This window comes from Cyrtonyx montezumae, unplaced genomic scaffold (assembly GCF_038088225.1).
Source record: "Cyrtonyx montezumae isolate F1298 unplaced genomic scaffold, pur_monq_1.0 scaffold_7, whole genome shotgun sequence".
NCBI classification, from domain to species: Eukaryota; Metazoa; Chordata; class Aves; order Galliformes; family Odontophoridae; genus Cyrtonyx; species Cyrtonyx montezumae.
The window spans coordinates 11,159,737-11,176,042 of record NW_027072078.1 but is presented as its reverse complement, the minus strand read 5'-3'; the positions used below and the strand labels follow the sequence as shown (position 1 = coordinate 11,176,042).

The 16,306-nt window shown below is 36.1% G+C and overlaps 1 long non-coding RNA gene across 1 annotated transcript in view; it reads left to right on the top strand.

The window, feature by feature from the left end:
• LOC136057974 (uncharacterized) overlaps nt 1-16,306 on the top strand; it is a 204,265-nt gene that overhangs the window by 40,104 nt on the left and 147,855 nt on the right. The gene's annotated exons all lie outside the window — the stretch shown is intronic.

Sequence of the window (16,306 nt, the reverse complement as noted above, 5' to 3'; positions counted from 1 at the left end):
AACGATTTCAATATAGTCAACAGGTATGTCATTGGGGTAACAATTATCAATGAAGATGTTTCTCAGTATCTCTGCATTTCAGTGTGGCTGGCAGTGTGCAGACCACCTCAGCTACCTTTGCTCTTAACTGGAAGATATAAGTTCTGTGATCCATGAACAAACTGAAGGAGAAAAATAAGAAAGTAATCTTGAAATAAGTAATTGAAGAAAACACCATGGTTGGCTGCAAAAGCTCTCAGCTTTTGGAGATTAATCAACTAGAACCTCATTCCAAATGATCCCAAACATACATCTGACTTTAATGGTTTGAGCAGTTTCCTACTGTCTTATTATCCTCGTTACCATTTCCAGCATCACTGACAACTATCTGGCACGAAAAATTTAGTCAGAAAGAAATGTGTGCCTCACAAAAAAAAAAAAAAAAAACACCTGGGAAATTAAAAAGGAATGAAGAAGCAGTTATTTCATGTAATTAAAGAAATAACTATGTTTTCTATTCATGCTAGAGAAAAAAATAAGCTGCATTCAAATTCATACACAGTGCATATCTGTGTAGCAGTATGCAAAATGGAAATTTTGTTTTCAGGTTTTGAATTCTTGTAGTGGAAACAAAGTTTTAAAATTCCTTTAAATGACAACGGAAAAAAAAAACAAAACAGATATGAAATTAAAGAAATTTACAATGAGGAAATCACAAAACATTTTGTCCCTTGATGAAGGGAGGGGAAAGAGGGGAGAAGAGACAAGAGAAGAGCAGAGAAAAAAAAATAAAAGCTAGTCAATGTCATTAATCTGTTGAAGGTCAATAATGTAAGTTATTAGGACAGTCGCTCACTACTTGGATTCCATACAGTATACTGCAAATAAAGAATAGTATTCCAAACACATCCAGTCAGCACCTCAACACTGAAGCAGGTCAAGAGAGAATTTGCTGAAACTGGTGAACAGACTGTACTACACGATCTGAAGACGGCATTCACAGATGTAGTTTCTGATAAGGTAACTTTAGCAAGAAGCTTTACTGGGGGCAGGAAATGGATGCAAATATAAATGAGAACAGTTGTATCTCAAGTTAAAAAAATTAAAAGCCAAAGACATACTGAAAACTTAATTCCAATGCTTTAGGAGAAATACTACAGATGTTCAAGTCCGCTGGAATTTTCTTATCACTATAACAACTAGCCTTTCACATAGAATGCCCAGAAAATGACATGTAGCACTCTTCATACCAATGTAATATTTATTATGATACCTCCGTTCTTAAGCACAGTGTGATCAAATATAGTTTTCTGTTTTAAAGAAAAGTTGTGCCATTTCCTACTTTTATTCTGATTAATAAGTAATAATTGAACTCTCTCTCTGAATTTTCAACATTTTTTTTAGTATTTCCTTATACCAGAACACAAATAGACAAAAGAGGATTTAATGCAGAACTGTAATAGATGGAGTCCTGATGAAAGAGTCATTAAAGTTTTTCTTGTTTAAGTGCTTCTCTACATTCTTATAAGAAAGTAAAATTTTGTTTATGCCCAGTGTTGAACCACATTTGCCAAATACATAGCATAACCCCCTTCCACTTAAAACAATCTCTTCTAAAATTCAAACCAAATGAAGTTCTGTATCTTCCATCAGTGAAAGTGTTCTTCAGTAAGTCATGAAATTTCTGTGATAGATGTAAACATTTTCAGTACAAAAAAGCAAAAGAACAGTATGTACTATTATCTTAAACATTATAAAGTCTGAACATTTTAAGTGTGCAACTTCTGCATTTTCTTCATTTTTTTTTCTTTTCTACTTACTTATTTACTGAGCTTTAGAAAATAGCATGCCCTAAAAGAAGAGCTGACATATTTTATTTATTTGTACAATGAGAAGTTATGTATGAATGCAGTCATACATTCTATAAAACTCTGTATCCAGAAGACCTTAACTCTAAAATGCTGAAGTTGAAATTTCTTTAGGAAGACTTTTGTCCTTTTGCTCCTTGTGCACCTGATCTAACACCTGTACTGTGTTTTGAAGTGCACGAAGAGTGACCTCTAACTGTGAAAAACTTAGCGATGTCCTCCCCAGAGGGAGCCTCAACCTATTACAGATCTCCTGATTACAAGAATTTCATGATTTCTGTCACCAGATGGAGAAAACTTCTCAGTGGTTAAATCTGTTCCAAGTGGGCAAGCAAAACAACCCACAGCAGATGCTGAAAAACTGCACTTTGGCAATTAAGTCTACTGGCTGGGGACCATCTTATACAAAGTTATTTGTGACTGCACACTTTTAAGCTATTTGAGGAATAACTAGATGTTATCAACAAGTCAGTTGCACTCTACCAAAACCTATTTTGCATACTAAAGAAATACGCGAATCAAAAGGACAACTTCACAAGAGCCTCAACAAGGTGCTCAAAGGCTGAAATAGGGGCAAATAGCAAGATTAAAAAAAATAACAGTGAGAGAGAGAGAGAAACAACATTCATAAGTTGTATACTTGTAAATATTGTCCAACCAAGATAAACAAGAGGGAAAAACAAAGTCTTGCTAACAGACTTCAGTCACTGACAGTGTTTCTTTCAGTTGTCCATGAAGTGAGACATTCTCCATTGAGCAAGTCAATTTCATTAGTCGTTTTGTAACACCAAAACATTTTGAAAACCTTTAGGAGTCGGAACAAGACAAGTTAGGTAACATTCAGCTTTTGAGATGGCAGATGCACAAATAAGTTTTATCTAAATTTAAAGAAAAAATGCGACTGGCATTACAGTCAATAATTATGCATTACCCTCTTAGCAGTAGGACAAACATTTTTCCCCTTTGCGAACCACAATATTTTCTAAGAGCTCTGAATACCCCCCCCCCAAAAATGCCATCTGGAAATTACATGGTATTCCAGAAGTTCTTTGAACTTTGTGAATCTGCATTTTGAGGATCAAACTATATTGTGACAATAACAAAAAGAAACCACACAGAAATATTATGTAGAGATTTTATATGATGTAACAACCTCTAGAATAAAGTCAACATTTTTTTTTCTGGCACATTTATTTTTCTGCAGCTATTTTTCTCAGAAGTTGTAGGAACAAGAGGGACCCATAAGCAATAACCAGTGCCAGAAACAGCTTAAGAATTTCAGTTCTCTTTTTGGTAATGCCTTACTGAATTTTCAAACAACAGTTATTTGCCATATTGCCTTCAAACAGGCATCCTTTTGTTGTTGTTGTTGTTCACTGTAAAACAAGATAGCTGTAGAGGTTGTAAAATTAGTAAGAGCCTCACTCCAACCTGGTGCTCTAAGCAACTGTGGAATACAGGATCATACAGTTTGAATTTTAATGTAGCTGGTAGGGACATAAAAGTAATTCCAGTCAATACTAGTGAAAAAAAAAATATATATATATATATATATATATATATATATGGGAACAGTATCATATATATATATATATATATATATATATATATATACACACACAAAGAATACATAAATATATACACACATATATATGTGAACAACTCTTTCATATGACTAATTTTTCAGCAGTATTTGTATAACTCTTCTTGCCTGTCTTATGAAACAGCTGGCTGATCTTATTCTAGTATCTACAAAAATTGTGAAAGAATGGGAGTGTCATATTCAAAATTAAGGTATTTCACTATTTATAGAGAGCTCTATTTTGCTTCCTTACTAAATAAATGAGCCATAGATAGAAGAATTCATAAGGCAAAACGGAGATTATCAGCTATGGCTTCACCCAGCCATGACAATCCCTATTCTGCTAGCTACTGATTGTCTCAACAAGCCAGCTACCTAGGAAGAAATTGTTAAGGGAATTAATGAACCACTGAAAGCCATAAGAAAATCAATAGCCAGAACAGTTTTCTTTGCTAGTTTCCTCTTGCTGCTTCTTTCTGGCTAGTTTAAAACAAAGAGGATGTCAATATCCTGAAATACAGCATACAAAAGAATCCATCAACATATCAACCTATAACAGTTTGCAATCGGTTGTAGAAAAAGAAGCTGCAAAATGTGACGTACATAGTTCTCCAGAGGATGAAGGTCAGTGACAGAAGGAGATGGAGAAGGACAAAAGTATATTCAAAACCTGTTACTGATACTATACAACTTAATGACAAAAAGAACCATACTTCAACTGATTACATTGTTTCACTAGGTCAACATTAGAGAAAAATAAGACAATAGGTAACATGATTGCTATTATTTAAAGATGAAAGATAGATCCCTGAAAACACTCCTGTTAAATTCAGTCCATAGAACAAGTCTCTGTTGAATACAGAAACCATGAAACAAGCTCTGTGGTATTGAAAAGAGAGATGCAGAGAAGGTAACCAGAAAATGTATTCTCCCTTTCTATATACTCCATCTTAAACTTTTTAAACTTCTTACTAATTGTACTCACATACGTTTCCTTTCTCTCTAAATAGTCTTGTAATTCAGGGATATCTCTGTTATTTCATTTTCATTCTCCTTATGAATGAATAACTCAGACTTACAGACTTCTAAGATCAAAAACAGAACCAGGAAAAAGAATCAGCAGCAGTGAGTTGTATCTAGATGATAGTTCTGAGGAAAGTGTCATGATTTTCTTGTCTTGCCTTTGCCAATATTGTTTCTATGCTTCCAGTCCATCACCACATGAAACATTAATCCCATTCCTGGGATTAACCACAATAAATCATATAGTAAAAACAAACAGACATAATGACAAAAACATTTAAACATCACCTAGTACTTAATGTAGTTATTACATAGGTACAGAAATGAAGAAAAAAACAACTTAACTGTGTTATCTGCTTCATCTTCAGGATCTTTGAATACAATACAAACCCAAAACCATCTGTGCCATTATGGATGTGTGTAAATGGGCATTTACTATCCACCTTGTTGAAAACATATGTGGTAGCCTGCCACTACAACATATTCTGACACTTCTGTAATGCTTGCAATAGATTAGTAACACCATTTAGTAACACAATAACCTAACACTATAAGTAACATCATGTTTTGAGACAAAACAGGCTTAAATATAATTTTTAACATCTTACCTGGTGATAGACAGATCATTCTCTAGAACGTAGGGAAATACTCCCTCCAACAAATGCTTTTGATGTTTGTATACTAGCATCTGAGCATCTGACTTTACTATCTGCACAGTATTACAGTATTCTTCCTTCCCCTTCTCATAGTCCAAATGGCTGTATTTAGGACTCATTTAGACTGCATCCTGCTTGAATTACTTTTCCTTTTAAGTTCTGGATTAAATATATTTTGGCTCTAGAATTATTCTGAAATGATTTCTCCTCAATATTTCACACATCTAGACTTTACCCATAGTTAAAGGGGAAATTCATATTGGTTATGGTGGCTCTTATGTGTTATAATGTCTTAATCAAATAGTGAAAATTTCATACTCCAAAATCAGTTCTGAATCACGGCATTTTTAAGATTATAGTCTTAATTCAATCTGTTGAATCACATGCTTTGAATCTAAAACACAAAACCATCACAGAATAGCCCAGAAAAAGCACAGTAGAAAGATGTATGTGTCTAGTCCAGACAATCTTGGCACATGTTTTCATTTACATTCATTGCATTATCTCTTGCAACATGAATATTTTAACTAAATTCTTACTGCACCATCATATTAATGGCTAAAGCATTTAATATTTATGCAATAATGCTATTTCATTTTTGTATTGTTCATATAAATCAAACAGACAAGAGACAACTACTCTGAGAGTACAAATAATTCCTGAGGAATTAGCCATTTTCATAAGTAAACAGATCAAAGGTGCATGTAGGAAAAGATAAAGTATAGCCTGGCCCCAAACAGCTACTCTGCAAATACAATGTTATTCTTACTCGGCATGCATTTTCAGCCTTTCTTGGAGGCCTGTGTCAGATCAGAAGGCACTGTTGACTGTTGTTGTTTCACAAGGAACTCATTTTATTCATCTTGTTACTCCCAAGTAAGAGCCACAGTGCTCTTGAGAAAACTTACACAAATCACAGGCTCTGTGTAAACACTACTGGCAACTCCCTCAAAAATCATATTGTTCTTTCTTCCAAAAATTCATTCTGATGTTTCTTAAAATGGAGCCACAGCTTCATGTTACTTGCTGCCACTAACAGCCAGTTTAGTTCGTGTTTTTTCCTTGTTGAATGGGACTTACAGACAATATAATAGTAGTCTTAAATAGAGCTGCTTAGCCTGCACAGAACGGGCCATGCTATTTAATTGAACACTGCCTCAATTGACTGCATAATCAAGGACTGAACAAGCAATCACTGAGGTCTTCTAAGAGTAGGAAGATCTTAAAGATAAGGGTGAACTCAAACCACCTCTTATTAAAAAAAAAAAAAAAAAAGATCACTAGTAATTCAGAAAATTTCCTGGGTTTTTACTTCTCTTCCATCTCATCTCTGTTGATGTCAACACTTACATTATGTATTTATCTTAGAAACAACCTGCTCCACTCATTTTCATGGGACCTCATAGATATAATGTGCTTTTTTCTCATAACTGAACTTCCCCAGCTAAATATACACAAGAGCTGAAATGAAGATGGAGTGAAAAGACTGGGAAACATTAACTCACATGCTAAGTAAGCCACAAAACGACTTGTTTCATAAGCAGTGGAGTTTGAAAGATCTGTATCTTTTTTTAATATTCCAACATCATAATTATTGTTATTCTTTCTTTCCTCTGAAACACCCAGAGGTCAACCTCTGCTGTAGCAAACCTGGAGTAGTTAGCACACGTATGGACTAAACAAATGAGAATGTATAAAGGAGAAAACTCAACCTGTATCTCCACCAGAGGGCTTTAGTTTGTTTCCTTTGCTTCTGATTTTCATGAAGGCTGTTATTTACTTGGGGGATTACTGCTTCTTTAATAATTCTGGATACGATCTTTTGTGAGAAAATCCTTTCTAACAAAACTTCCAAAGACTGGTTCAGCAAGACTGAGCACAAATAGCCTAAGATCAGAGTCGATAATGAAAGGCAAGAGGGGAAAAAATGTTGAAGCTAAGGCAAATTAGATTATAATAGTTGGAAATAGCTGTTAAAAGCCAATCTGCACTCCACACTAACATGCAGAAAAAAGTTTTTGCTTTTGTTTTCACAAAATTAGCAAGAGATATTTTCAATGGCAGGAGACATTTCCAGGGCTTCTGGGAGGCAATCAGTATTTAAGAAAAAAAATAACATCCACTTGCACGTGGCAAACCTGAATTTTTTGCAGAGTTGTCTTATCTTGTAGACAATTATGTTAACAACAGAAATCATTACAAAATTGTAATGAAGTTTTCAGTATCACTGAAAATAAAGATGCTGATCATTCATGAGGAATTACAGTACACTCCATTTGTTCGACTGCTAATCCACATTTTGTACAACTGCTAAATGAATCAGTTCACATCTACAATTCTTGACACCAAACGTTAAATAAAATGGCGCACCTAGTCAGTTATCATGATAAAATTAAGACTTACTACAGAAAAATGAAATGTACAGAGACTCACAAAATATTAAACAGAAGTTATTGTCCAAGACAAGATCCAAACATCTGAAAGACAGTTAACAGCTCAAACAAAAAGTTCTGATCAGTGATAATTATATTAAAAACAGTATTTATATTATTTTTATTTCTATTAATAATCTAAACAGTATTCCACCAAACAAAATACACTAAGCAGTCACAAATGACTAACAGCTAACACATCAGTTTCACCTCATGCTAGGAGCATTAAAACAAAGTGAATAATCCCATGAGCCTTTTCAGTTATAAACTGAAGGTGGGAAATCAAGCGACTACCAGCTACAGTCCCAATCTGTTAAAAATCAATACCTGATGTTTTCTCCATCTCCTCTGCCAGTAATCTGGCACAGACATTAAAACACCTGTGGTAGTGTCAGAATGGAAGGAAGAGCTAAGAACAGAATAATGGCCCTTAGATCAAAACCAGCCACCTCACTGCAGCCTAATTACAAAAGTTTGAGATGCTTTGTATGCAGATAACAAAAAAAGAAATCTAAAACGGATGTAGAAAGAAGGTAAAAGAAAAAAAATGCAAACTTACATTGGTGACCTATTTTCTGAAAACTGTTTATCTTATACTGGATTTTTCTCCTGCAAAAGATATAGGAATTCTTCAGAATTAAGACAATTTCCTCACAGTAGTGCTCAGGTCTGCCACTGCTGCATAGAACCGTGTGTTCTGCACACTAGATTCCCAGGCCCAGTACTACAAAAACAATGCAGTGCATGCTAGTTTAAGCTGATGTCTTGGAGGGTACAGATAAACTGGTTGAATCTTAGAAGCTTCACTTCATTAATACTAAAGATCAGTGTGACATTAATTGATCCTGAGCCTAATCTATTTATCAAGTCTTTTATACACAGGAGCTGAAGGATTTAAGCCACTTAGTCATTCACAGAGAGCGAGCAACAAAACTGCTCAATTTTTTCGCAAGGATATTCCTACTGTTTCATAATATACCTTAATTGTATAATGTAATCGATCATAATTCAACATTATAGTGTTACTTTTGCAGGACTTTTATTCTAATGAGGATTTTAAAGAAGAACAGACATTCTCTTTATCCATGAACAAAATAATAATAAACTGTTAACCATGATACAAAGAGCAGCTCTCAGTGCTGACAATGACTCTTGCTCAAGATGAAGTATTTTCATCAGTAAGCTAGTTGATATGCATTACCAGCATGTGTGCAGTAGCCTACCGTGACACCAATTTGCATAATTTCTCTTCTCCAACAGGCTTCAAAAATAATAATAGGCATGCTAGATAGGATCTGTTCATTTTAAACTTCCTTCAGCAGCTATCTTTATGGAGCAGTTATCAAAAGGACCTTCAAAGAATTAAGTTTAATAAATTATGGATGTAAGGGGTGGCTCTGAAAGTAATGCCTCCTGTTGCATTATGCTGGCCCAGAATATCAAGAGGCATTTGTTGGCAATATGGCAGTATGGGTTGAACCTTCCCACCAACAATCCATTACATGTTGTTGCTATGTGACAGATAAAAGACAAAGACATTACCACTTGTTAACATTTTTGGCAAGCAGAAAGAATAACCTGCAAGCTTCAGATACAAATGTGAAATACTATTCCACACTGTGACATTTTAACTGATGACTCCTTTCTAAACTTCATGACTTCTGCATTTGTACATTCTGACCTGTAAAGCAAACAACACTGCTAGACTATCGTGATTTTCCCAATATTCATCTGAAGTCATGCTTTGTGGCTGCAAAATGGAATTCAGACCTGGGTGCATTTTATTATATGTTCTTATACACAGGCATTACCAAGAAAGACCTGATTTTTCTTTATTGAACAGGGGAAGATTCCTGAACATCCAATACAATTTACATATGGACCTTACCCCACCAATGAAAAAAAAAATCAACGATGTATTTAGCCATCCCAGTGACAGAAAAGGGACATAGGTATCGGAAAAACACCAGATGCCAACAGGGACACGAGTAAAACTCTGAGCTTGCTCCTGTGAGGTATTTTACACTGAGAAGCACTAATCAACTTCAATCCCTTCTGATTCAAGGGATTTGGGGGAGGTTAACACCTCTAAGAGCTGTGAGCTTGAAGAGAGCACAGTTTAGTAAGAAAATAACAAAATAAAGTAATAAGAACAAAAACTCCATAAACTTTCAGAACATAGTTTAAAAACAAAAGAAAGGAATGAACTGGTCTCTTATCCAAGTTCAACTCCTGAGCTGCTGCAAACACTCCTGAAGAAAGTTAGGAGAATTTACAGAGATAAAACATGACATGAAAGGGTGACCATCCACCGGATACGATAATTATGACCCAGAAAAAAAAAAAAATACTATCTCTAACAGCACAGTATCAGCTACTCAGTTTTATTGTACATATCATTCAATTTAGTCAACAGCTCCATGCTCAATACAGTAGGCCTCTAGAACTTGAAAAATATTTTGTGCTATCATCCAACAAACCAAAGAAAAACAGGAGCATGTTACCTGTTTGCTGTGACATGGCAAGCAGCACTGAACAGGGAGGCCAGTTAAGACCTTCACCACACAAGTAAAACAGACAGTAACACCAGTATGCAGGAGAATACAGCACTGTTTGCATCAACCTACAGACATTATGTTCTACCACGTCACATAGCAACAGATCATTTTTTACAGTAAGGATACTTGCTGCAAATAATTCCCATTCTTATCTATGTATTTAATCACAGAGTATTCTACAAAAAAAAGTTTGAAAAAGAATAAAAGTGTGATAGGCAAAGCAGCATCTAACATCATTCATTCTAGAAAGATACCTTTACATGATACAGTGTTATGTGCTGTAAGAGTTTTACTGTCTTGTTTTAGGATGCTCCTTTTACATTTCACGTACAGTCCTAAGGATTAGGAGAACTCATGAGATAGATACTCTTGACTGTAACTCATTCCCCTGCACCACAAAAGTAGTATTTTCTTTGTGCTTCAGTTTCTCAGTACATGTAGGTAGGTATGCTTACGCTACTAAGTATAAGCTGCTACGTCTCTGACAATTACAGCAATATTACAACTAATAATCTACAGTAATAGCCTCACAGAATTCTCATCAGCTCTCCTCAGGTGACTGCGCAAACAGGCAACCCCATGGACTGCTAGATTTATAAGCGTCCCTTGAGGCTCAGAGAGTGTGCATATCAGCTTCTCAGACTGCTATTGTCATGGGAATATGACCTGTGGACAAGCCCAGCTAGCCACACAGGTGCGCCCAGCAGCTCCTTGCCTAGTGCCCTGGCATCCTTACTCTACATTGCTCTGCAATGGGGGAATACTCGCAACATGAAACAGATAAATGCGCAGATGTAACAAAAAAGAAAAAAAAAACCCTTAATTTATCCATTACAAAAATGTAAGCAAACAGTCACAACAATACCCTCTCATAAAACTTCCTTGTCTCAGCCTTCTGACATTGCAAACTTTTTCACCTTAAGCCACTACACTTAGCAGTCCTCAATACTTCCTCCAAGCTCATGCTGTCTACCCTGAATCACTGTTGGTCTTTTCTAAATCACTCCCCTACACTAGTCTCAGTAGCGAGCTCCCTTTTTGTGAAGAGGCAGATTTTCCATTAAAACAGCTGGTAGGCATCCCTTTCCCTTAATCCCTCAACTTTCCTTGGTAGGTGGTTCCTCTTCAACTCCATTTTGTGACCAATACCTCCCACTTTAAGATTAAGGGTTGATAAGAGGGCTGCACTAAAAGTAATGCTTCTTATTTTTCAGGAAGATGTTGGTACAGCAGTAGAGGTTGAACCTTTCCACCAGTGTACTGCAAATGAGAATTTGCTCTATGAAATAGTGTTATTGTGTTCTTTGCATCTGTGACAGTTACCATGGAAATAAATAGGAGGCATTACTTACAAAGCAATCCATGATTCCCTAAATTGCCCAGACTATCAATACACTTTATATGCACATCTATGTGAATGAACTTTCTCATGTAACTACTACTCATGCATTGGAAAGTTCCTTACCTAGCTTAGAACAGCAGTGGTTGCACCAAAAAGATACTCACGTGAAGGCCCCCCAGCAAAAACCAATATTGTTTGCTACATTTTGGTGACTGCCATATCTGATTTATATCCTTGAGGTATCAATTGTACAAAGGTAATTTTCTACCATGAATTATTTATTTCCTGTTGTAATCAGACATCTGAGATAGTCATAAATATTTATACATCCAGTTAATTCACTAATTAAAACTGAACTAATACTCAGAGGCACACTGACCTAACATTCTGCTCAACTTTTACATTAGCAAAGTCAACCACCATATGAGAGGCAAACCATGACGTAGAAATGGGTTAAGATATCAGAACAGAAAAGCATGATGTGTACCTTAGAAACGTTGTTTCATTTTTCTCTAATTTCCCAATTTGTAAAATTAGAGATATTCTGTAGCCTTGCACTCCTTTGGCTTTTCACTACCACTGAAATAATTAATGTAAATAACTCTCTTTAGACACTGAGTTATTGGTTTGTACTTGGGCCTATTCAACTTCATTATCCTTCACTAAGAAATGTTTTGGACTGACAGCTGCCTGACAGTAGTTCAGTAACAGCTACAGATTGCAGGAGCCTATAGGCACAAATTTCTCAGTTTGCCAACTGTACTGACATCATCTCTCATTCAAACAAGATCAATATAACCTGCTTATAAAAGGATATGTTTACTTCATCCACAATATATATATTGCAGTTTAACAAGGCTTATAATGTCACAAAGAACAGAAATTAAAAGCAACATATATCTACATATATACCTACGTATATGTATATATATATAGGTATATATATACATATATATCTACATATATCTGGACTTAGATCAGTATTAAAGGTATTAAACTCACAGGTCTTTTTCAGCTTATATTCCCTCACAGAAGGGAATGAAATCATTTTTGCTTTACAAACCACCCCTGTCTCTGGGGATAATTCTTCCTTGTCCTATTTTTGAGGGATATAGTAACAAAGTAGTTCTAAGATAGGACTATGGATTCTTTGTCTAGCTGAGTCCAGAACATTAGGCAAATGTACTCGTGAGTCTAGAAGCAGAAGAACTACTGAGAGCACTACAAAGCAATTTTTCAAGCTATGAATGCTACTTTCCTCTCATCACCCAAAAGCCTTTAAAAAGACTGATGATTTTTGGACTGCAAATTCATGTATCTTATATTCAAGGGGAGAAAAAAAAAGTCTTCCTGACAGACTAGGACAAAATTAGCACATAAAACTGCCCATCAACATCAAGAACAAGGATAGAATAGTGTCTAGTACATGAAAAGATAGCTAAATACAATGGATTATACCATTTTGCAAAAGTCTGCAGTGTCAGGACGTCTCCTTCACTCAAGAGATGCATTTAACCAAAGGCCATTGCTCTTGGTCCCTGCCTGAACCACAGCTACTGCCACATACTCCAATCAACCAGACCCAGTTCCTGACCCATGGACTCGATCTCCTGGCCAAACCTGGAGCCTGTTTTGTTGCTTCCCACTCACCTGGCATGACTCTGGCTGTCATCCCTGGATGTACTTCCCTCACCTGGCCATTGTCCTTCCAGACTGCATGCTTCCAGGCACAGCCCCTGCCTATTTTTTCCACTGGAAACTGTGGTGTTTTGCTTATCTGACCCCACAGAGTAGCACAGCCCACACTGCAGAATACCTATCAGTACTTCAGCCAGGACATTTTTCAGACTAACTTATCTCAGAACATGTAAAATGTGCATGATTTTTCATCTAAGAGTTGTGAGATCTATAGAACCTTGAGTGCATACAAGGAGCTCAAAACAGCGAGAGCCAGCTACTCTACTAATAGATGAGCCAGATGCATTATTCTCATGGTCGCTACTTTTTCCACACACTTAAAGGAAGCCTGATGAAGATGTACATGCTACAGTTTTGGCCAGTAATAAATTTAAGGATTTACAGAGTATTAGACTAAACTTCAATCATCGTATTTTACACTAGATACTATAATGTGGAACATACAAGGAAAATATTTTAAGTTAAATAAACTCATTTTTTACATGCATGCACACAGCACACCAGTATTTGAGGATGCAAGGGCATGCTGCTCTTATTTAACTAGGTAGTTCAATAGAGTCCTCTGCCCCACAACCTACTTTCAGTTTTGCTTCGTTGTTTTCTTTCTTCTATTAAATAAACAACTTTCACAAAATTCTGATGAATATACTCATAAACAAAATTAGTCTTTGTCACAGATTATAAAACAATTCCAGTTTAAGTCTCAGGAGTTCATGGAAGTGTAAGACTAAGTTCAAATAGTAGCGAAGTATGATAAAGGCCAATGAAATATTAAAATCTTGATGACAAATGGGTAAGAAGTAGAAAAATAGCCTTTTCTCTTCTGTTCAGTAAAGAACTGGCACAGATCTTTCCTTCCTTCAATTCTGAACGTTGAAGTAAGAACCCTCCTGAAACATTACTACTCATTTCCATGCCATCATTGAATCTACCCACCTGATCAATTCAAATATTCCCTCAAATTCACTGACTATTGAACGACCCAAAAATTTTGGTTTGAATATGAGTGTACAGATTCTACAAAACATAGGTAAGATGTTATATATTCAGTAATAGTCCTAAAATCATGGAATTTGTTTCAGAAGAAAAACATAGCTTTACAGATCTAGAAAATGTGTGCAGGGAATTGTTTCTCTCTGCACCTAAGAGGGACTACAGCAATTATGACATACACCTCCTTCAGAACTTCACTACATTTACAAAAAAAAAAAAAATTCATTTACTGAGCCCCCATGTTACTGTACTGCTGGCACTTGGGTCCTTCAGTTGCTTCAGCAGGTCCCACTCTACTACTAGTTTCCTGACTTTCAGACACCTCATTTGCAGTCCTCATGTTGCTTTACTGATCAGATTCAACAATCTGCTGAATCTCAGTCCCAAGTTTCAAGCTCCACTATGGTTTAAATTATACTTTCAATTTCCTGCCTCATGCACGTGTTATCAGACCTTCTGTCACTGCTCCCTGAAGGGCTGTTTGGAGCTCTTTCCTCCCAAATGGTTAATATTTCCTTTATTTTCTCACAGCCAGCTCATGGTAAGATGCAGATAAGACTTGGACAGAAACTATACTGCAATAGCTTTGTTTATGCATGCACATGTTATCAGCAGTAAGTACAGGACAAGTGGGTGACAGAGTGAAGTGATACTGTCAATCAAAAGAGAAACTAAGACCAACATTCTACAAAGAAATCTGAAAATTGGTTTTCTTTTTTTTTTTTTGGCAGTTAGGGCCACCTCACAACTCACCCCATCTGGGACACCATGCCAGGAATCAGGAGGAATTACTGCAGCATGAGGTGAACTTGAGGAAGCCATAAGATAGCTGTACTTTGAGGACCTGACAGCATTGGAACCTCCTGGAACTCAGTGCAGTTCTGAAGCCTAAAAGGCTGCTTTACCCATGCCATTGCTCTGCAGTTTATCAGTTCGCAAAAGACATGCCCCTGGACACACTGACTTTTACACGTGGAAGTATCATCATAATCTTTGAGACAGAGAGGTGGGATAGAATTGCAGAATTGTAGGGGTTGAAAGGGACCTCTAGAGATCATCGAGTCCAACCCCCCTGTAAAGCAGGCTCCCTAGACCAGGTTGCACAGGTAGGTGTCCAGAGTCCAAACTACCACTGGTGATAAGCACTTCACCAGACAGCTGATTCACTGACCGTCAACTTTATTATTAGGAATGTAAGACTCAAACAGATAAAAAACAATAACAATAATTAAAGGAATGGGGGAACTTTCCTCTTTAAACATAGTATAAATCATTTCTGAATACTTTTTCAAAAGCACTACAAATTAAAGATATGGCTTTTTTGTTCATATTCTGCAATTTTTGAAGATGTTACTTAATTACAAGAAATATTATGATTCATGTTCCATAGCTCCATCTGCTACAGTTGCTCGTAATGCAGGTGACATTTCTATTAGATTTGTTTCATCAGGAGAAAATGTATTAGTAAATAGTCTGACAGATCTTGATAGCCACTTCACAGGCTGCATGTACAGTATAAAGATCATTTCTGTCAACAGTTATATGTTGATAAGAGAAGTGAAGACAACAAGATGTGCACCAAACATGCCCTCTTCTTACAAATGAGATTGAATTAATCAAATATATCATTCAGCACTCGCGAAGTTTAAAAAACAGGGTGAAAAATGTACAAGACAGGAAAGCTGCAATCTCATTCTGCTCTTCTTACTGTTCCTGTTCTAATCACTCCTTTTTAACACAGTTTAAGTTATTCCTCACACGTAAAGGAAAACTGTTAACAGAAATAATACATATTTTGAATAATAGAAATCGTGGGGTTTCATTTTTTTTCTTTTCCTTTTAGAAGAGGTTTTGCAACCAGATAACATAGGTCAATGACAGGCTGTTTGGACATGCTACCAACACGACAGGATCATCCCATGGTAGAGGTGAAGGAACCAGATAGCGATTGCATAGGTAGAATCTAGACTACTTAACTTAATTCAGAGATCAGAAACCAAAAGCAAGTTCTCTCATCTTGTACCTCTAGATTTGCTGGCAGATGTCTTCAAAGTCAACATATTAAAATGTATGTAATTGCTAGCACTGGGAACTTTCCAGTGATTTCTTTCTTCTAAATCAAAGAGAAATTTTGCTAGGGAACAACTGTTGAAAATAATTTTAAAACAGATGTTT